This window comes from Balearica regulorum, chromosome 9 (genome assembly GCF_011004875.1).
Source record: "Balearica regulorum gibbericeps isolate bBalReg1 chromosome 9, bBalReg1.pri, whole genome shotgun sequence".
NCBI classification, from domain to species: domain Eukaryota; kingdom Metazoa; phylum Chordata; class Aves; order Gruiformes; family Gruidae; genus Balearica; species Balearica regulorum.
The window spans coordinates 16,809,247-16,830,841 of NC_046192.1; the positions used below are offsets into that span (position 1 = coordinate 16,809,247).

General features: G+C 42.8%; 1 protein-coding gene across 11 annotated transcripts in view; it reads right to left on the minus strand.

Annotated features, from left to right (window-relative positions):
• LPP (LIM domain containing preferred translocation partner in lipoma) overlaps window positions 1–21,595 on the minus strand; it is a 334,675-nt gene that overhangs the window by 95,040 nt on the left and 218,040 nt on the right. The gene's annotated exons all lie outside the window — the stretch shown is intronic.

Here is a 21,595-nt window from a genome sequence, read left to right on the forward strand (position 1 = left end):
TCAGCAACAGCAGTCAGCTGAAGCTTGGAGGATCAGCAAATCCCTGCTTTTCAAGAAAAAGGGAATCATATCTAAAACAACTTCAACAGCTAAACCCACCTAAAATCCATTACTCTCTGTTAAATAGAGGTTTATTCCTGAAACACACTTTTTAGACACTTTATTTTCAATCCATTTTGGAGTTTTATGGACCAGCCTGGTGTTATGGTGGTTGCTAAAGCAGCTATTTTAGTTGTTACAATTATATCTTCCTTCTACCCAAAGCCATAAACCTTCCCACTTGTTGCATAATGCTGCAATTACTCCATAAACTCTGCTAGTCAGTTCGTTGACTGCAAAATAAGTAAGTGTCAATGACAGCCATTGGCCTGCATGGAGGACAAGAATGCAAATGGAAACCAGGGGATTCACCAAACAGATTTATGGAGGAGACTTTATAGGCTGTTATCAAAACATCCACAAGATTCAAACTTTCCTCAGCAAATAAAATTTGCAATTGTAAAACAATAATATTGCAATGGAACTTTCCACTGCAAGATGTGAAGAGGGAGAGAAAGAAACGCTGTGCTCAGGGAGGTCGCGCCTGCCCCCGCTGCCGCCCTCCGGGCCTTAATTCCCCTTCGGTAACCCCCAGAGTTAAAAACATCCCCTTGCTGTAACGTGGTGGTTGGCCTTTACAGGGGCTGGAAAATGCTCAGACTCTTTCAGGGGTGTGAAGAGAAGCTCTCACTCTGACAAGGAAGGAGGAATACGGACAAAATGCCAGCAAGTTGGTTTTTATCTTCAATTTCTTGGACTACTGCACACTATCAAAAGCCTTTTGCTTCTTCAAACCCTGCAGTTCCTCTTCAGCTGAGCTGTGAAGTTGTTTCATCAACAAACTCAATATAAACTCTCAATGACAAGCCTGGAAGATTTATGATTTTTGTCATCTTTAAATAGCCATCATAAAAAAAATATATTGGCACGTTGCTGAATTCATTTGCTGGGAATTGACACTTACTGATGGCTGCTGCTAAGGGATAACGTGGTGACCTGCTACAGTAACGACCAGATAAGAGCTGGCAATAAACTGAAAGGGGAAAAGGACTTTAGGTCAAACATTTTCAAATTCATGTGTCTGAAGTCAAGCTTTGAAATGCATCTGTAAACACTAAATCAGAGGTCAGCTGTTCTGAACTGCTGCGTCCCTGAAGCCCCTATTGAAGTCAAATGCACTGTGCTACGGAAAATCATACCTCGGGCTGCTTCTTTAGTAGCCAAATATAGATGTATATGTCTAATGCTGGGTGCCAGAGAGAAAAAATTGGCCTCAAAGGAAAGAAAAACGAGAAGAGAGATTGCAATGTGTTACAGCTGCAGTATCACTCTCTCACTGCAGAGTTATTTCTAATGAGAGAGATCAGCTTCTAACTTGTGTTTGCAAAACCAAATTTTGAGGCCTTGATTTTATATTGTAGAAAAAACATCACCATTTGGCAACAGAACTGCAGATTTCCTTCTTTTTAAGAACACAGGAGACAAGGCAGCCCAGGTCTCAAACCCTCCCAGATCTACTCCTAAAAGCACCGCAGCTCTCCGTCCCCACAGCAAGCCCACATCTCTGCTGATATCAAACTTGGCATGGAGGAAACATCTTGACAGGGCTATTTTGATGAAAGTATGTGGGGAGAGCCTGGGCGTCCTCGTGACACCACTCCAGCAGGAACTCAGGTCAGGATGCAGTGGATATTTGGTAGCAACAGCGGGATTCCCAAACAGAAGTGGCCTTTGCCAGAAGAAGCGTCTGGGAGCTGCTCCCTGGGATGTACTTAATCCTGCTTCACTGATGGGAATGGGATGAGATAGTCTCCATCCCTCCCAGCCTTTACATTTCTAAGATTCAATGAGCTGAGACATCTTGGTGATGCCAAGGCATCTGGATGTTCCCTCAAGAATGTACGTTTTTGGCAGAGAGACGTCCAAATTGCTCCTCTCTGCCAGCAGGAAAGACTTTTGGTTTCCCCTGCTGCTCTCCATGCTGGAAATCAAGAGGGAAAGTGTAACCAGAAAGGGAAGACCGTTGCAGGGACCTATTATATTCCATTGTCACCAGGGAGTTTCCCTATTCCTTCTCCCTGCCTCTTTCCACCCAGTCACTGGGTGCCCTCCACTTTCCCCATAACTCTTGGTCAGCATCACCCCATTTGTTCCATGCTCCCCACTCCTGCAGGACACAGCATGTAGGAAATGATGCCCATCCCCAACAAAAGTCACAGATGCATGGAGCTGGTCTACCACAACTGCCCATCTCCATTTTTGTAGTGCCACCAAAAAGCAAGCAGGGCAGAGGTTGCCCGGCTTGGAAGCTGCATTACAGAGCTGCTGTCCTGTGATAGAACAGAGTTAGGGTGGTGACCACATTGTTAAAATTTTGCTTTCAGCACACTAGTGGCATGTTGGGTGCTAAATGCTTCAGTCTGTCCCCATAACATGATCCAAAACCCAAAGAAATCCATTGAGTGCAAATCTTTCCGCTTAACGTGTTTGGCTTTGCACCAAACTCTATCAGCATGACTGTCAGTGCAGAATAGCAGCAACATGGAAGGAGTGGTGGATTATCACCATAGACAAAAACAGGCAGTTGATCCATGAGGCTGAAGATAAACACCCAGGACCAACTGGTGGCACTCATGACAAGGCCCACCCTGGGTGAGGACCACAGCAAAAGAAGCAACTGAAGCTGCAGACAGGTGAATATAAATCACGGATTCTGGGGTGCAAACTACAGCCAGATAACCAAGAAGGAAAAATCTGTATAAATGCAGTAAGAAAAGCCAAACCTACTCTAAACAAGTCCAAAGAAAGGCAGCATGCGTTGGACAGTGTCAGAGATAATGAATTAAGGGGAAGGAATAAAATGAACAACCACCTTACAGGCTAACCCAGAGATACCAGGAAAAAACCATCAGCACCAGCATGAGTTACTGGCTGAGGAAGAGCCGGGCCATGTCTATGCTCAGGGATTGGGCAAGAGACACCTAGGAGGTTACTTGCTCTTGCAGATGGATCACAGTGCCCTGCAAGGCACGGCATTCACATATTTCAGCATGAGCAACCTGGCGAGCTGCAAATCCTACAGGACTTAAATAAAACGTGGCGCCTAATCAACAGATTGAATGTTGAGAAACCTGAGTGCGAGGCGGGTGCCAGAACCCACAGCCAGTGAAAGTTGTTACGCACCAGAGGACATGGCCAGACCAGGCTTTGAGCCTGAAATGACTGTGATGGGAGCAGCATGTTTTCTCTTTTTAATGCATTGCTGTTTCCTGCACCATGTGGTTACAACAGTGCAGGTGACAGTGCAGCTGAATGGTGACACCACATACTGCAAAGACTTAACTTCTCATAGTTCTTCTCGGGGCCAAAGAGGTGGAATCTGACCATGGCTTTCATCTGATCAATCTTAGTAAATTCAACAGTGTAGTTAAATGAGGTGCAGAAATGACAGGACCATCCCTTGCCTGAAGACTTTGCAAGCCTCTCGAGCTCAGGGCTGGGCTCTCGTAACCAAACCGAAGTGCAAACCTCATGTCTGTAAAAACTGTCTCGCAGGCAATAGGAAACTATGCCTCATTAAACAGCAACTCAGCAGCTTGCACATGTGCTGTGTTTTGTAGTGTAACAGATTTAGGAATAGCAATGGCTCAAGTTGACATGACAAGTTTGGAAAAGACAAAAGAAGGTTTCTCAAAGCTTTTGACAAAGGGGTTTGCAGTCATTTCCCTGTGGTTTCTTAGTTTCTCTCACATTTAGCCGAGGAGCCGCATGCTAGAGCTCTGTCAAAACCCTTCAGAGTCACTCTAGCCTAAGTCCGAGCACTGGGGTACCTGAAGTGCTGTCCCACGTAACAACCGTTTCAAAGCTGCTTTTGTTTGTGGTAGACAGGAATCTTTACTGTCCTGCTTTCTCTGAGTCTTCCATTCCCCAGTTTTGGTTTGCTCTGGGAGGGAACAGGGCTTCTGTGCTTTTTCAGTGCGTGCTCCTCTACTTTGGTCACAGATTCTGCTTTTTCCTGCTGAAACTTTCTACTTTCTCTTCTTCATACAGGAAATTTTATCAATGGTTCAGAGGGTAACATATTCACCTCTAAAACGACTGCCAAATCAAGATCTCGCTGTCCTGTTAACATATCTACGTTTTATTTCTGACTGTAGCCACGGATCACAGAAAACTAGAAATGAATAGACTTTTCTACATGCAAGATCACTCTGCTACTCATTTGCATTTTAGGTGCTGTAAGGCAATAAAGAGATGATATTGCTCTTGTTCTTCTAAATGCTGCAGGTTCTGCAGGATCTCTCTCATAGCCAGCCCCACAAATGGTAGAAAACGTTGTTCATATGTGTAGCTAGCTCTGGAGAAATTGTGATTTGTAATGCATCCCTGAGGGGATTTTTCAAAGGGAATGCAAAACAAAGTCCTTGACCACCTTGTGATCACTGCTGCCAATAAATCTTAATGCTACCCTCCAGGCCAAATCACAATTGTCAACATTCATTAGAGGGCACCACCTCCTAAACTCTGGACACCCCAAAACAGGCAAGAGCAGCTGGGCGCGCTCCTTTTGAAAAGCAGGTGCGCGGGCATGTCTTCTAAACGCTGCAAGTATACAAGAGAAAAATAACATTCCCTTTCTTGGAACTTATTTTCGGCGGTTGAACATTTCACAAAGAGAAACTGTTAGTGCAAACACTCAAAAGGTCAAGCTCTAAATAAACAGACAGACAGAGTGATGAAAGGGGTTAGTTGTTATTAATGAAGCTGAGATGATCACAAGTCAAAAAAAGCAAAGCAGCAATGAAGACAGAGAGCTACGAGCACGCTAGAAATTTTTGGCAAGATCACATGTAAAGATACAAAAAGCAAAAGTTACATTCCCCAGCCCAAGATGTAACATGCCCCAAAAAAATCCTCCTTTACTTTTCTCTGGGATTTTCAGCTACTTTTACTCAGTTTAGGAGGATCAACAACTGGTTTTGCACTAGCAACAAGCACCACCTATCCCCACATAAATACTACACTCATTCTAAGGCAAAGGATGAAAACAAACCTAATTTGCACCTACTACACAAACCTTGCTTTATCTTCATGCCTAAACAGGATTTCTCTCCAAATCAGACACACATTTTTCCCTGACACATAATACCAGTAAAACATGGTGTATAGCTCACTTTAAAAGAAACCTGTACAGAATCAATTAAGAAAAAAACCACCACATTACCAACCAACCAAACAAGACGGTGACAACATTAGACAAAAGATAATAGTTGAAAATATTCAGGGAAAGTTTGATGATGTAAATCCTGTTCAATGCTTTCCTATTTTATTGGTGTTTACTTTTGGGACTTGCTTGTTTACCAGTCATGTGGCAGTGTTACATTGACTATAAATATGTACTTTACAGAAAATGCAGAACTGTAGAAGTTGCAGATTAGTTCTTGGCTCTGAGGTGAAATTCAAATCTGATTATGTATCCCAGTTAAGGACCGGCCTCCTTATAACGAGCTAAGCCCCAAACATCAGCACAGTCAAAATTTGGCTCTATAGTTTGTAGCTTGACCTTAGGTAAACCTCAAACAGAACCATTTGTGGTTCAAAACAAACAAACAAACAAAAAATCCCTTGATGTTTCTGAGTCATCACATTGCATTATTTCAATTTCCAAAGGTGGATTTGTTTCAGTTGGTCAGAGAACTTTTGGTGGGATCAGTAAGTGCTTTGTGTGCTCAAAGGTGATTTGGCATCACGGACACCACTCGTACAGAGGGAAGACCTACGTGAAAACAGCCGCGTGTTCACACCAGGCAGGGCCTCCTGTGCAAGGCTGTGAGTGGCTATTTGCAACTGCGCAGAGCCAGGCCCTAGCTCACTGAGAACAAGGAGAGCACTTTGGACATTCCTCTGAATATTAAACATTTGCTAAAAGGGCAGGATGAAATCTTGCCTCACACATGAGTAACACCTCTCCGTGCCATCTCACGTTGTGCTGTACGTCTTGTCCTCCTCCTGCTGGCACCCATCCAGGGCAGTGTAATTAGAGGACACATGGCGTGACAAGAGCAAACAATACAGCAAGTACACAGAGATCAACCGCCCCAGCTGCACAAGCGCCAGTGTCCCAGCACAAGGGAACAAAGGTGCTCAAGAAAGCCAGCAGCTCCCTAGACACTGAATGACAATGGGAAACTCCAAAGCAAAGCCTGGGACCAAAACAGCTCACGCACTGATGAGAAAATTAGCAGGTCTCCCGAGATGCTGATCTGTATACGTGGCACCAGCAAATTTGGAAATGACCCAGGTAAAGAAAGCAATGGATATATGCAACGGCCTTCCACAACACAGGGGATTGCAGAAACTGGTGAGTCTAACAGTCTCTTGGCTTGGGGCAAAAACTGTGAAACAAGGAAGGACTGCTGGTATTACAGATCAGGGTGCTGAGGAAAGGAAATAGCAATGAACCACTGGAACTCACTGCTGCAAGAAATAACCAGGACCACCACTGCTGGGTCAACAGAGCATCAAACACGATGGAGGCCTGGTCCTGGTCTTGACCTGTCACCTCTAGGTTAAAACACGTTCATGTTAAAACATGAACAGCGAGGGAGGCAAATGCTGAAGGCCAACCCTGCAAGGTGCCCGGTGCTTTCAACAGAAGCCAGACAGTTGCACAAATTCCTTCTTATATGTTAGAAGATGCAAGAGAGAGAATTGTAGAGTGAGGAGAAGGGAATATGTACATTCATGAATCAGCTAGTACTAATGCGCGTTGTGTTGGCCAGAAAGTCAAAACAGGGAGAGATCAAACAAGCAGGGCTGACTACGCCTTGAGCTACACTCAAAGCCTTTCTTAAGGTTTGTTCTTTCAGTACTGTCCACAGGAGGAATTTTGGGCTTGCTCCATCGTCAGGCTGCCGTAGCCTTTGGACTACGACAAGGCAGGGGATAAAGTTACATGCTGTGTGGACAGTACTGTCCCCTAATAAACAACACAACTAAATGACTGATTGAGATAACATTTTACTAAAGGTGGCTGGTGACCGCTGGATGTCCCCTTTCCCTCGTGCTCTGAAATAAGCAGACAAGGCAGCTGTGCTCTGATGTGCAAAAAGACGCACACAAACCCACCCATGTTTGCTTTTGCTCACTGCCCCGTGCCTGCGCATCCCAGCAGCGAGGCAATGTCATTCTGTAGCATCACTTGAAAGACATCCCAACTCCAGCTCCTGGACGAGGCCCACCTGTGGTGCCCAGCAGCTCCCAAGAGGACAATCAGGCATGCCCTTTTCCCTCAGACCTTCTCTGGCAACCCAGCACAGCAGGAACAAAGGAAAACAGAAAGACTCACTGAAACCTGGATTTGGCGGTTTGGATGGCCTCACACAACAACGCTCAGACCTGACAGGTGCCATCACAACTTCTCCTTTTAAGAGGAAGCACAGACCACTGCGTGTCAAAACCTCTGGGTTCACTTCCCCACTTCAGCACCAACTCACTCTTTGGACTTGGGCATGTTAATTAACCCAAGCAAGGTTTGGTTTCCGCGTCTGCATGATGAGTGCCAGCTATTCAGAGGCATTCTTACGGTCCTTTCACTGCTTGCACGCAGAAGTCCCCAACCTTCTTCCCTTGCGGGCAGATTTAGAGATCCCACCAGAGTCCCTATGAAAGAAGAACGAGCCACCTGAATCGCGCATGCCTGGGGCAAGCAGGCCCATGTGGGAAATCAGTGTGGAACAGCTCATCCACAGTAACCCCCAGGGGAAAGGAAGGTAATACAGGATCCAAGCTGGCAAATTCTTTGATCAGAGTGTGCTAAAGGCTGACATTAGGCCACCTAAACTAACCCACATTTTGGGTGAAAACAGCTCATTGCTTGTGTTCAGCTGAAGGCCGTAAGTTGCAGTCCTCAGCATTAAAGTACTTTGAACTTCTTGGATAGGAGGCACAAAAGGAGCAGAAATCGTGGGTGATCACAGGTGAACACCCAACACCAAGAACATGAGTGCAATTACCCAGCTGATATTTGCCTACATACATGCATGTGGGTGTTAACACCCCACAGCAAACCCCAGTCACAAGGTATGTCAGGCAGTTGCCAAGCTGCTTCCTTTCGTCAGGTAGGTTTTTATATTCAGTCTTGTAGTCTCCCGATTTATGAGTCCTCATGGTTTTCCCAGCACTCAAATCTCTTGGGTTCCTGCCAATCCAAATCTATCCAGTGGCAATCACACAGGTCTGAGGAAAGCTGTACACCTTTGCTGAGGATTCACAGTGTCCTGCAATTCAAGTGAAAAATCAGTGCTGGGGAAGAAAGGGATCTGCAGAACAGGTGAGGCAGATATGAGCTGATACGAAACCATCAGCAATAAACTCTCATCAGCAAAAGCTCAGCGTAGCTGCCTTGCTCACTGTCATCGCAACACTCTGGACCTTGTATATTGAACCTTGCACACAGACCTTGTACATATTCATTGCTGAAGAGGAATGAACAGCTGCCTCTTGTGCAGAGCGTAAGAGAAGCAGGAAGAAAACCCCTCTCCCTGAGAAAAATAGGCTGTGAGATATGGAGAAATCCTTCTGGGAAAAATCAGGAGTAGGAGACTTGGAAAGAAAGCTTAGGGAAGAAGCACGTATCTGTAAAAATGGCCCACGTTTTCAATATTATTTCTGCTTTTTATCTGTGAGGATGCATGTTCACAAGCAACCCATCTTGACACCTATCTTTGCTCTCTACCTATACTGCCAACAGACCTTTCTGACCAGTCCCACATCGCTGGTAGTGTCTGTGCACAAACAACCCCAACCGGCCACATTCCACTCTGAAAACCAGAGCAAACATCCCCAGAAATGGATGGATGGGTAACCACCATGGGGTGTCATGTACCTGAGCTGTTCTGTTACTGCATTCCTCTTTCTGCTTTTTTACAAGAACTCACACATGGATACCTTGTTATAGGGGAAGTAAAATCTCTGTTTGCTCAGAATCAATGTCTCATGAAAGAAAGTACTGAAAAATGTTAAGGCTAGTTAGTGTACACCAGTCCAAGCTCTCCTACATACCAGCAAGTATAAGGTGTCAGTTCTCCTAGAGCTAACCATAAAGTCACTGACACACCTGAATTAGGTTCAATGTGTAATTGTTTTAGGCAGGCAGGAAGTAACAAAACAGAAGAGGCTACTCTGTGATTTACTCTCTTCTATGATTCAGTATGAGCTTCATATATGTGGTGGTGTATCTGCTGCAGCTTCTTTCAATGTTTGCGTGCTTCCATTCCTAGCTTCTCGTCTCATAAACTCCCAACAGCTGGAATTACTGTACAGAGATAGCCTGACGCCAGCTGCAAAACAGCTTCATTCATAAATGAGTTTGTTTTACAGCCTTCTAAAACCAAATGGGGCATAACGTGGCCACCAAATGTCAGATGAGCCATCCCAGGCTGAACACCAAAGGAAATTGGTTAAACAATCCTAACACTGGGCAACAACATTTATCCTCTTCCTCATTTCCCACATTCTTTGCATCTGGTTCACCATAAAACATGCAAATCCTTCAGTAAACAGAAAAGCCCAGGATGCTAGTAGGCATGCCTGATCTCACTGTCCTTTCCCCATGCTTGGCAACAAAATAAAACAGGGACTTAACGCCACGGTGAGGCACTGCCTATTCCCACTCTAAGCACACACTCAGCACCTGAGAGAGTGAGCCACATTCATCCTAAATCCCACCAAAGCCCTTAGATCCAGACAAGGTCAGAACGCTGCATCATTCCTCAAGGCTAGCATGTATACGCCTCACTGTCCTAAAACTAATTCATCCTTAAAACCATATGACTTGGTTAATTAATTCAGTCTCCACCTGTGAGACAACCTTTTTGTCTCCTCAGCACAGGTACCTTGCTATCCCTCTGTCACTGCATCAAGATGCAGACCGAGGGAGGAGAAAGCCATGTGGCTGCTACCCATGTGAGCCTGGCTGAGTTACTTTCTCCCCTCTGTGAGTATGGGGAAATTACCATAAAAGCAGGATATTGCTGTAAGCCTTTCAGAGACTTTGTGAAATATTTAGTTAAGATTCATAAGAGGGCTCTGAAAATATAAAGCACTACACAAATGCTAAAAGTTAACTGTTTTTAATAGCCACAGATTTAAGAGAGGACTTTTCTTCATTTCCATACAAAGGTGCAGAAATATCTTTCATTGCAAATAACCACTGTGCCTGCTGCGAGAGGCTCTGCACATGATTTCAATTGCCTTTCACATAGAAAATAGGAATAATACTTTGCATTTATAGACTTTAAAACTACTTTGCAGACAATCAAATCTCAAAACCCCCACCGTGATACAGGAGGTAAACATTATACCCGTTTTACAGAGGAAATTAAGAGGGGAAAAAGGTTAAACTATCCAGCCTAGAGTCAGAAAGGAGACATTTGAGAAATCAGGCATACTAGCAAGGCCTATCTAGACTCACACTTGCTCTTCTTAGTAAACAATTGACTCCTTTGCTCCCAAACTTTTATACAGCAGGGCGTACATACTACATGGCAAGAGTGGCCATGGCATTTATCCATATTACCAGTATATTTAATCTTCTATAGATAATTCTGTTGACCAAAGAGAGTGACTGGAATTGTGTGAGGCCACTTATTCCATTTTCTAGCATGTGTGGCAGTAGAAAAGTTGTTGACAACTAAAAATTAACCAAACATGTATTTTTAGAACCTAAGTCCAATGTTATAGTGTCTGGACTCATAACTACCCATTTCTCTGACATTAAGCTGAGCTACTACATGAGAAAATTGCTAGAATGATAGTATTTCCAGGGCATACTGAGTCACTGTCCAACATCTAAAATGGGAAATAAAATAATTTCTCAGAAACTGTCAGCACAGTGGGAGGCAAAGTTTGCAGAACTCAGCTTGCGTAGAAAATTCAGGTTTCTACTCTAAACCAGGTCCCTCAGCACTAAACACACACTTTTTTTTTTTAATTTCCTGATGATAGAAAAACAATTAGGTCCCATGGTATTGATTTCTTGGCGTTATCTCATATTTAGAACAATTATTAAGCAACACTAGCAAAATGATAATAGTGATAACCAGGGAGTAGCGGCAGCAGCAGCACCGTGTAGACTCAGAAGCACGTATCATTTTTTGCTTTGATCTGACCCATCCGAGCGATGTGCCATGGTCCCTGCCCAGAGGCTCCTTCTGTCCAGTCCCTGGAGAAAGGTGCTCATGAACCTCGTCCCTCCCTACAGCAGGAATTCCCAGCCCAAGTGAGACCACCTTGGCTTGCCTCCTCAATGGCCCATAGGGAACACTAATGTGAAAGAGTAGGAAAGTCCCTAGGGCAGTGGTTCTTTGCCTCTTTTAATTTGCATACCTTTTTTTTTTTTCCTCCCTTGGACGTGCAGGCCCCCACATAATGACTTTAAGCTTCCGACAACAGGCTTTCATAGATCAGGGGGAAGTACAGCTCAGAAGTAATTTGCTGACGCTTGGGATTTGCAAGGTGAAAGCCACGGATCTACGGGATAGCCTGTCCTCGAGAGAAGCAGCTGTCTATGGTCCCAGAGTTAACGATTAACTCCGAAATGGCAGCAGAAGGGTTGATGAGGGTTTACCACAGCATGTCCTTTGTATCCTTTTTAAAAGGAGAAACAGATGTTTCCAACCACCACAAATCTCCCTTCCACTGATCTCTTGCTCTGGCTGTTACCTTGGGGCAGTGACTTCCAAAAGCTGAATTAAAAAACAAACAAATTAATTGTTTCACTGGAAGGTTCAGAAAAGAGTCCAGCGCAGAGAGTCAGAGGTTGAACACATTCCCTCACACAGCAGCACGTCTCCTGCCTTTTCAGAAGGCAACACACAGCATGGGAAAATCCTGTCCTGACACTGCTTTTTCTGCTGGTAATCAGGGTCTTCGAGACTGCCAGTTCGACTGGAGAAGAGCCCTGGAAAGTCTTCTGCTTTGTCAGTGACATGGTCTCAAGTATAAACCCCATCTCATCTGTCAAAGTACAGAGCCTGGACGCTTTCACTAGCATTACTTTAAATTTCTAAACAAACATCAGACCCTACCAACTTGTGTAATGGTGAAGAAGTTAGTTTTATCTGAGATGTTTGGGTTTCCTCCCCTCTTCTCTCCCACTTTAAATCGATACCATCTTGATTTAAAAAAAAGAAGAAAAAGGGGGGCATTTTTGAGTGCTGCCTGCAGATATGCATTTGTATGAATTTTCCGTCTTTTAACTAACAAACAGGAGAAAATAAAGTTAATTTTGCTAGCAGCCTGCTGTGATATAAATAAAAATAATAGGTACATTCACAGATTTTGAACTTTTTACAGCCACTGCTGCAAAAAGCAATTTTAATTTATAACCATGGAGTCTTGCAAAACATATAACGAAGACATAATAAAATGGAATGTTTATCCTGTGGCTCCCATTAGACCTCTTCCGTTCGATGGTTGTAACTAATGACTTGTTTTTCCACTTTTGTATTGGAAGCCTTATTATTGGGCTGCACAGAGCATACCTTACTTGATTTCCCTAGCAATGCCTGCACCTCTTGCTGAAGCCTGCAATCAGATGTTTATGAAATAATATTAAAAAGCTGCATAATCTCATCTGTGGTCAAAAATTTAAAAAAAAAAAAAAGTCAGCAACAAACCAGCCCTGTTTGTATAATATTTTACTGAGTACAATAGACTAATGTTCACTCCAGTGCATGTGTCCTTTTGACTAACCACTTCTATCTGACAACCTTTTTTTGGCAACAGAACACATTGTACTTTTTGGATAATTGACTGTGGAATATAATGTTGTTTATTCAAAAGCAGGTCACAGAGAACTGAGCTTCCAGTTGTCTTTATCCTTTTACCTTTCTTATCTTCATGCTGTTTAAATTTATGCTGAATTTCTTTTAATTACACATATGGTTTTAACTGCTGTGCCAGAAGGTGACCTGATGGTGAAAGGGTAAAGAAAGGTGGGTGGGAAGCTGAATTCAGATTTGAAAACTATATTTGGACATATTTATTGGTGAGCAATCTCACAAAGAAACAAACACAAGCACATGCATTTCCAACACCCTCTGTTATCTGCAGGGCCGCGTTTGCCTACAATATAACTGCGTTGTTTCTTTGTACTTAAAATCTACTAGAAAGACTCGTCCACTACTTGCTCAGTGATCTGGAAATTCAACAGCAGCAAAAGCCCCAATTTTAAGTTTAAGCCTTGGGGGACAAGCACCCTAAGGGAAAATGATGAGGAAACATGTAGAAGCCATGTGAAAAATCTAGATTACAGGAAATGCAGGAAATGGGTTCAGGAGAAAGTTTTAACTGAAGTATTCAAATGAGGCCATGCAAGAATTGATGTGTTTCTAAAGCATGTTCTTGGGATGCAGCCTGGGGGGAGAGAGGTCACAAATAAGTGTTGCTTAACAGGAGGGAGAAAGGACTTTGATGTGGCAAAGGAAACAGAAGAGCCGCCTTCTAACATAGGCTGGAGAAGGAGATGCAGGGCATCTCTCTGATGCTGACCATCAGACCAAGGGAACACGATAGTCACCTGGGACTTTAAGTCTGCAACATACTCAGGAAACTGAGTTTTACAAGAGTACAAATGCTGCAGGGCACTTCTTCACGGGACATTTCTTCTGTCGTCCGACTTAGACAGAAAAATAAAACCCACTGGGCTTCCTGGTGACAGCCTAGAAGGAATCCATCAGTGGCAAATACACAGCAGGAGCTTCCTTGGCCACTTAGGCATTTTTTTCCCCTGAAAAAGCCCTAAGTTTTCACTTCAAGCTCTCTCACAGTAACAACAGAAAAGAAGGTGATTCATTTAATAAGCGATCAGCTCTCACAAAGCTGGAGGAGAACCCTAAAAAAATATCCTTTGGGTGCTGGTAAAACAGAGGCTAACTAGGCAATAACGGGATGAAAATTATTACAGCTAATCTGCTCTCTTATAGCTCAGGTGTGGTTCCATTTTACTGATGACTAAAGTAATCCTAATACGTCAGTTTAAGTTACTGCCAATTCATTTGAGGAAATTTTGTTTGTTTGTTTAGAAAAAGATTTAATTGGGGGGGATGAGTGATACTGACAGTAATAATAATTCATCTGTCTGTGCTGGTGCTAAACTACACAGTGGAAAATCCTTGCTAATGCTAGATTGATCAGCTAACACACAGCAGCTCCGCTTTTCTAATTTGTTTTATGTAGCTGACTTTAGACAGCACATTTCAATCTGGACTATTTTGAGGATCCATGTAAAACTAAGTCACTGCCCTATTAGTGTGAATAAAGAGGCATATAAATACTACTCAGCTACAAGCAAGACACAGTTCATCTGATATTTTTTCAAGCAGAGAATACACTGCGTCTGGAACAATGAAAAAAATGTGATTGGAAAGTTTAGAGCCCTTAAATTAATTCCCTAGACAAAAAGTTGAGGCACCATATTCATAATATCATGTTATGTAACTTGCTCTGGAGCCAGGCAGCTACTAAGTGAAATAGTATGAGTTATAAAAACAAAATATTATTGTGAAAACAATTTTACAACTTTATAATTCACCATTATTTTCATTTAGGAACAAAACTGTCAGTATAATTGCAGATTCTGTTTGCCTTGCAGGAGTTCTTTCAGCTTGTGATAGGAAACCTCTTTTTTCCCCCCTACTTTTTCTTTTCCAAAAGCTGCTATTTAGTTTACTATATTGTGTTTCTTTATAGTTATCCAGAGGTAAATCTTAATATGAAACCCATTATGTGGGGGCCTAAGTAAGTTTAGGACCAGAACATTTATGATAAGTAAATGTAACCATATATTGTCAACTATTTCTTACCATTACCCTTGGAGGAAAAAATATTATATCAGCAGCCATTATAGACTATTCTCTACTCTTTATAACTGAGTATCCGTTTTAGGTGGGATCCTACATGGCTTGCACTGCTCACTATGCACCATGACCATTTTCTAACTTGCCTGCTCATAGAAGTACCTGGCTCAAGAGTCTAGTTGTGGACAGCCATGCCCATCAATGAAGAAATGAATCATCTTTTAAATTGTGCACAGTTCCCTACACAAAGTGGTGCTTTAGTAACAAAACATTACTTTAATATGTGTATACGTGCCTTTAAGCACTGGATTAAGACCACAGATATGCTTCACAGAAGTCAGTGGGAAAATCACCCAAATGTAGGACAATCCACTCCAAATAACATGACCAAATACCACATCACCCACAGCATCACTATGACATGAGCAGTTCCTTGTCTTAACACTGGCATTACCATCAGGGCCTAAGCCCAAAGAGTTTCACACCAACAAGGCAGCCAGAGCCCTTCTCACCTCAAACAGAAGAGCCATTCAATGACACCAAGATGCTCCATGTCTCCTCGTTCACCCCAACTCTCCCAATCAATTGGTCCCTAAGCTTGGGCAAGTTTCCCTACTCATTCCTGTCCTAGCTTCATTGCAATAAACTTGACAATAACACAGAGGTCATTGCATAGAAGAACAGCTTCACCATGTGCTCTGGTGCCTTGGCTTTGGAAGAATTATGATGTGGTTGGACTCGAGCGTATTTTAAAATGGAAGGAAACGGCTCCTATAGTAATCAGCAGCAGAACCATCACACACAACAGACAGAGTATGCCTGCGAATTAATTAAATGGCACTCACTTTTATGGGTGCTGCTTTTTGAACTGAAAGCTGTAAACTGGTAGCAAGGCCAACCGTCCTTGCTTCATCGTGCTACAGACCAGGCTGCCCATTAGAGACCTGAGCTCAGCCTGCCCCAGGGTTCAGACAAGCACAATTCCTTGAAAACCAGCCAGCCTCCCCATGAGATGTTCCTTTCCACGTATAGGTAAATACACGGTCACTACATTTTGTGGCCTCAGATACAAAATCCTTATCTGTTAGACTGTAACGTGATCTAGCAGTATCTGTCAAGGTAGACGCTTGGTTATCAAGAGTTAAACAGCACAGAAACAGAGCCCTTAATTAACTTCAAGGTTGCCCCGTGCCTTATCATGTATGGAGGCATTATCCTTAGCTTATTTTAAGAAGGAGCAAGAAAGAACATCCAGGTATTATGCCAAAAGCCTCTTTCTCAATTATTCCTCTTACATTAGTAACCCATTGTGGCTGACTAAAGGCTAAACCTGCAAAAGCTGCATCCTGAAGCTGTAAATTTAAGTTGGTTTCTCAGTATATGCTGACCTGACTTACTCCTGTAACTGCAGACTCCTTGTTATCTTCAAGGTAATTGTTAGGCAACTCGTTGTTTCTCTATTTCAGGAAAGCAACTCGAATATATGATTCCTAAGAGACAAATCTGATTAATTGCTCTGTCATCAGCTAGTTCCTGCTAGTGTATGGAGTGCTTAAATGATAAAAATATAATACAAAGAACAGTAAAGTTCTGAAATGAAAATGTTTATTTCAAGCTGAGAATTGGGCTCTTTCAAAAGTTTAGGGCATAAACCAGACTGTGTCAGATTCCTGCACTCAGGATAAGCACGCCGTTCTGAAAACGCCTTTTTTGCACCTCTTGCCAGCACCTTTTCACCCAAAAATCCTGAAGACCACAAAGATTTTGATGCAGAGATTTATAATACCTTGAAGAGGAAAACATCATTCTTGATGCCACAGAGTACCACCAAGTCCTAACTGTGAGCTTCTCATCTCATTGTTAGACACCACTGCCTTCCTCCCCTCCTCCTCATTTTAACAGAAGCAACAGCATTTAATTTAATCCACCCAGAAGCAATGACAGAGTCAGCTAGTGCTGGTTAGAACTCGGAATTACTGTTTTGTGAAGAATGTCAACATTTTGACATTTGTTGCTATTCTCAGGGTAGAGAGGAACTGCATATTCATCTGGAAATTTTGAAATGTCACGTTGAAATCACAAATTCAACTCTGAATTTTGGAATTTCACCTTTCATTTCATTTTACATTAGCTTTCTGTCTTTTTTAATTCATTAAATGCCAAAGTAGAATATTTTAAATAAGCCTTTTTCATTTCACTTGGTTTTGCTTTCTTTCAGCATTTTAAAACTATGAGAAGGCACTGTCTTACACTGACAGAAAACTGACTTCAAGCATCATTTTACACTGTCTCTGAATATGGTCCAGTAGAAATTTTCAATATGTGACTTGGGAAGAGGACACTTGGGTGGAGATACGAGATTTTGGGGGAGAAGACACTCAGAGGGAGGGAGGCAGTGTACAGCAAGCTGCTTGTCTTTCTTCACAAGCAAAAAGCAATGCTAAGAAATAATATATCCATGTGACAGCAGGAGGGAATCTGGCAGATTGCATTTATTCATCTGCAGAGAACAAAAAATTCCAAGTCACTAGATTAACAGCAAACAGCAAGAGCATTAGTCTCAGTTCAAACGCAAGTGCCGGAGGTATCTACTTCACGTGAGTGATGGCAGACTGTAAAAATTATTAAACCAGTACAAGAGAAGTGCATCAGTCACAGCAAAGGACACTGGTGAGCAGATGTTTCTGAGGCAAAGATGAAACTTCCAAGCGAATGTCTCCATCACAGGTATTAAATCAGTGGAAAAACTGACAAAAGCTGTGCAAAATGAGAAAACAGTGAGCCGTCAGAGTCCCTTTTGGGCACTGCAAGTTTCATGAGACCGTGTACATGCTGGTTGCAGCAGGCAGCAAAGAAACACCACCTCCAGCAGCGCGGAAACGATGCGGTGGTTGAGGTCTGCTAATCACGAGCAGCCACCACCACCTAAACCATGCCAAAAGCATAAGCTGCCTTGTTAATTTTACCTCCTGATTTCCAGCTGTCTCCCCACTTAATTTCCACGGTGCTCACCGACAACAGTGCACAAGACTAAAGGGCTGTCTGAAGAGGAGGTCATGCTCCATATGCACTCATGCCTATATATGTGAAAATGGGGACAACGGGACTCGTGGCTGGTGTGGGCTAACCACGTTAAGGAACTTGTACACTTGTGCCATGTCAGTGAGAACAGACCCAGCTACCAAAGGGACACTGCTCCCTTTCTCCTTCCAGCAAATTTGCAGCAAAGGATTTGGATGCTGGACTAAATCAGAGCAACAAGACACTTGTCCTCCCCAAATCGGCAGATTGCTTTCAAGAGATCAATGTTGGTTTTTTTTTGGTCCACCATTTTGGACCAAAACCATAAGCTGCCTCAAGTGATTTCAGTGGCACCCCGTTGGGATGCTGGAAATGTGCAGGTCTCTTTATGAAGGAATGTGGTTCCCCAGGCCTATGAGTAGATTCAGAAAGAGGAAGGAGAATACAAGGGATCTGAGATCTAGGAAGAACAGACCTCCCAGGTGTCTACAGTGGCCACCTCTCAAATACACCAGGAGCCACATGAGGTCCCCAAAAGGTCCACAACACCACCTGGGAGACACGCAATAGTGTCTCAAAAACACTCAAACATGATCAAAACCAGTGAAAGGACCTAGACCTATCTGGAGATATGAGAGCTTGGCAACGGTATTTAGTGTCTTAACCAGCCCAGCACAGAAACATTTGATGATAGCTGAGCTGATCAGTGGTGGGAGTTTCACCAGCTCTGTCTTAGCCACAGGGCAAACTTGCAGGAATTCTCCATGTCAGAAACTGGCTTTGCCATTTTTGGTTTTTTTTTTTTTTTTGTGGACATTGTGTCAGATATCAGCGTACCTCATGAGTCACTCTAGTCTTGTGCTCTCTGGCCTTTGGGAGGGGAGAAGTTAAGAGAGAGGCTTCAGATTTTGATTCAGTTTGAGCAGGCACAGCACCGCTGGCAAAAAGCAAGAGAGTATCCAGTTACGTCACATATATCTGTGATGGTCTCATGACAACTACCCTGCTGCTCCTACAGAAATCCCCATCACCTACCACCCAGAGGAGAAAGCTCCTGAGGTTTTTGGCCAGGAATGCCCTTGAAGCACATGAAGGTTTAAATGAGGACATGCACTCTACCAGTTCATTTCCTAACTAGGACTTGGGCATTAATTCTAGATGGGGTGCTACAAAAGACTAAAATGCACAGAGGTTTCACATGCACGACTCTCACTTCCATAACTGGTCCAAGGACAGAATGCAATGCAGCCTTGTGTGTGAGTAAAACCCATTGTTCTCAGTGGGCTTTAAGAACCAGTACAGATTATTTGCTGTTCCCATACCAATCCAGATTTATTGTGGATCAGCAGCGACTGCAACATGATTAGTACGCAGCAAAAAGCACAGAGCCACAGTACCATGAACCTCTTTCTAGACGGAATGCAAAATATAAACATCCTTTTTTTTTTCCACCCTTTAAAAACCCTAAACAAATTTAATGAAAAATTTAACCTCAAATTTAATGAAAAATTTTACCTAAGTAACAGATCATGGTGTGTATTAGAATTAAGGACCATAAACTTCTCATCTGAGGTGGATTTGTTACAACATCCTTAATATTTTGCACACAAAGTGCGTTCAAAATTAAGAATGCACTTTTTTGAATACGCTTATGTCCTGAATTCAGCTGAGATATAGTTAATTTTCTTTCTCGTAGCTGGTATAGTGCTGTTTTGGATTTAGTATGAGAATACTGTTGATAACACACTGATGTGTTTAGTTGTTGCTAGGTAGTTGTAGTGTCTACACTAAGTCAAGGACTTTTCTTGTGTACCTGGCAGGGCGTGGGAACCTGAAGCTGGGAGAACACAGCCAGGACAGCTGACCCAGACTGGCCAGAGAGATATTCCCTGCCATAGAACATCATGCTCCAGATGTAACTGGGGAAGCTAGCTGAGATGCAGGATCACTGCTCAGAAACAGACTGGGTATCAGCTTGCTTTTTTTCCACAGGTAGTGAGCAATTGCATTTGTGCATCACTTATTATATTATATTATTCTCTTCCTTTGTTATTCTATTAAACTGTCTTTATCTCAACCCACAAGGGTTTTTTTCCCCATTCTCCTCTCCATCCCACAGCAGAGAGAGGGGTGCGCAAGCGGCTGTCCGGTGCTTAGTTACCAGCTGGGGTTAAACCACAACAATTTAGAAATTGTTTTATATTTTAAGATCATTCCCTTGCAAGAACAAAAATTCTTAAAGGTCGTCTTGTATTTTATGTGATATGTATTAATGCCTGCTCCTTACCCTAGCTTCTCATATCAATTTCCTTAACGGAAAGGCCTCAAACCAACCTTGAAAAGGCAAAACACAACAAAACACAGAAGCCAGCTGTGTGTAGGAAAATGTTAAAATTAACACAGTAGCCAACAAGTCAAATTACAGTGACAATTCTCCCTGTCAGATATCTGCCTTTAACATAGCCTTCCTTTCTTTTCCCTTTAAATAAAATCATTCCCAAAGTTGACTTTATGAGTAAGTTAGTCTGCAAAAGAAGACAACATGTGGTAAAACTGGACAAGGCTGCTTTATTGGAAAAGCATAGTGTTTTATTACTGAGCGTTTCCTGTTAGACTGTGAGATCACCTTCAATTCTTCACTAATTAAACTATACATGTTACAAAGCAGCAATCAAGTAGTCTGCCACCAATATATTATAGAAGAGTTGTAAGTTCAAAAGTGAAATAGGTAACAACGCAGATATTTAGTGGGCTGGACGGGAATGAAATTTCTGGAGGGATTTATCACCAAGCAGACAATAGTCTGTTTTGCAGAAGAACTGAAATTATATTTATAGAGATATATATGTATTTCTGCATGTGTATTTGCAAATGCCACGTGCACACAAACATATATGTGTAAATATATATATATGCATACACGAAACCCCAAACTCGAGCTAAATTAACTTGTCCCTCCAGCTTTGTAATGCAAATGAGACTAACAGGCTTGTGCTGTTTGTGGTTCGAGATGATTTGTGTTTCCATAGAGATGCTGACTGAACTAAAGTTTTTAAATTTTTTATATATATAAGCCTACTTGTATCTATAAAAGTCTAAATATGGATCTGCTGTACCTCAGCATTACCTCAGTGACTCCACTGAACCACAATGATTTACACCAGTTAAGGCTATGTGCAAATTTTGTGTCTTTCACTACTTTCCAATCTAAGCTCTATACTTGGTACTTTCAGAGCCAAGAGCTTATTACTTCTCTCCCCACTCCTAGCTTCTTGGTAAGGAAGGGGAAGAAAAGAGATAGTAGATAATATTTCAAGGGCTTTTGTAACTTATTGCCCTCTCTAAACGGCCTGGAGAAACATCATTGCCTTCAAAAGTTCCCACTGTCAGGAAATCTGGAATTCAGGGAAAACACTACATGTGCTGCTAGTGAAGGAAATGCCAAAAGGACAGACTTTCTGTTACGTGTCAGAAGCTTCTTCCCCTTTCCCTGTAAGCACCCACAAGCTGAAGAGCAGGGACATGCTGAGATGAGCCAGCAGCCTCGGCAGCAATGGGTTCACTGCCTCCCTGCCTGGGTTTGGCCATCCTCACCCTTCAAGTTCATTATGCACTACAAGGACCCCAACAAAGCTAAAGTGTCTGTGTGTCCCCCAGAGACACCTTACAGACAG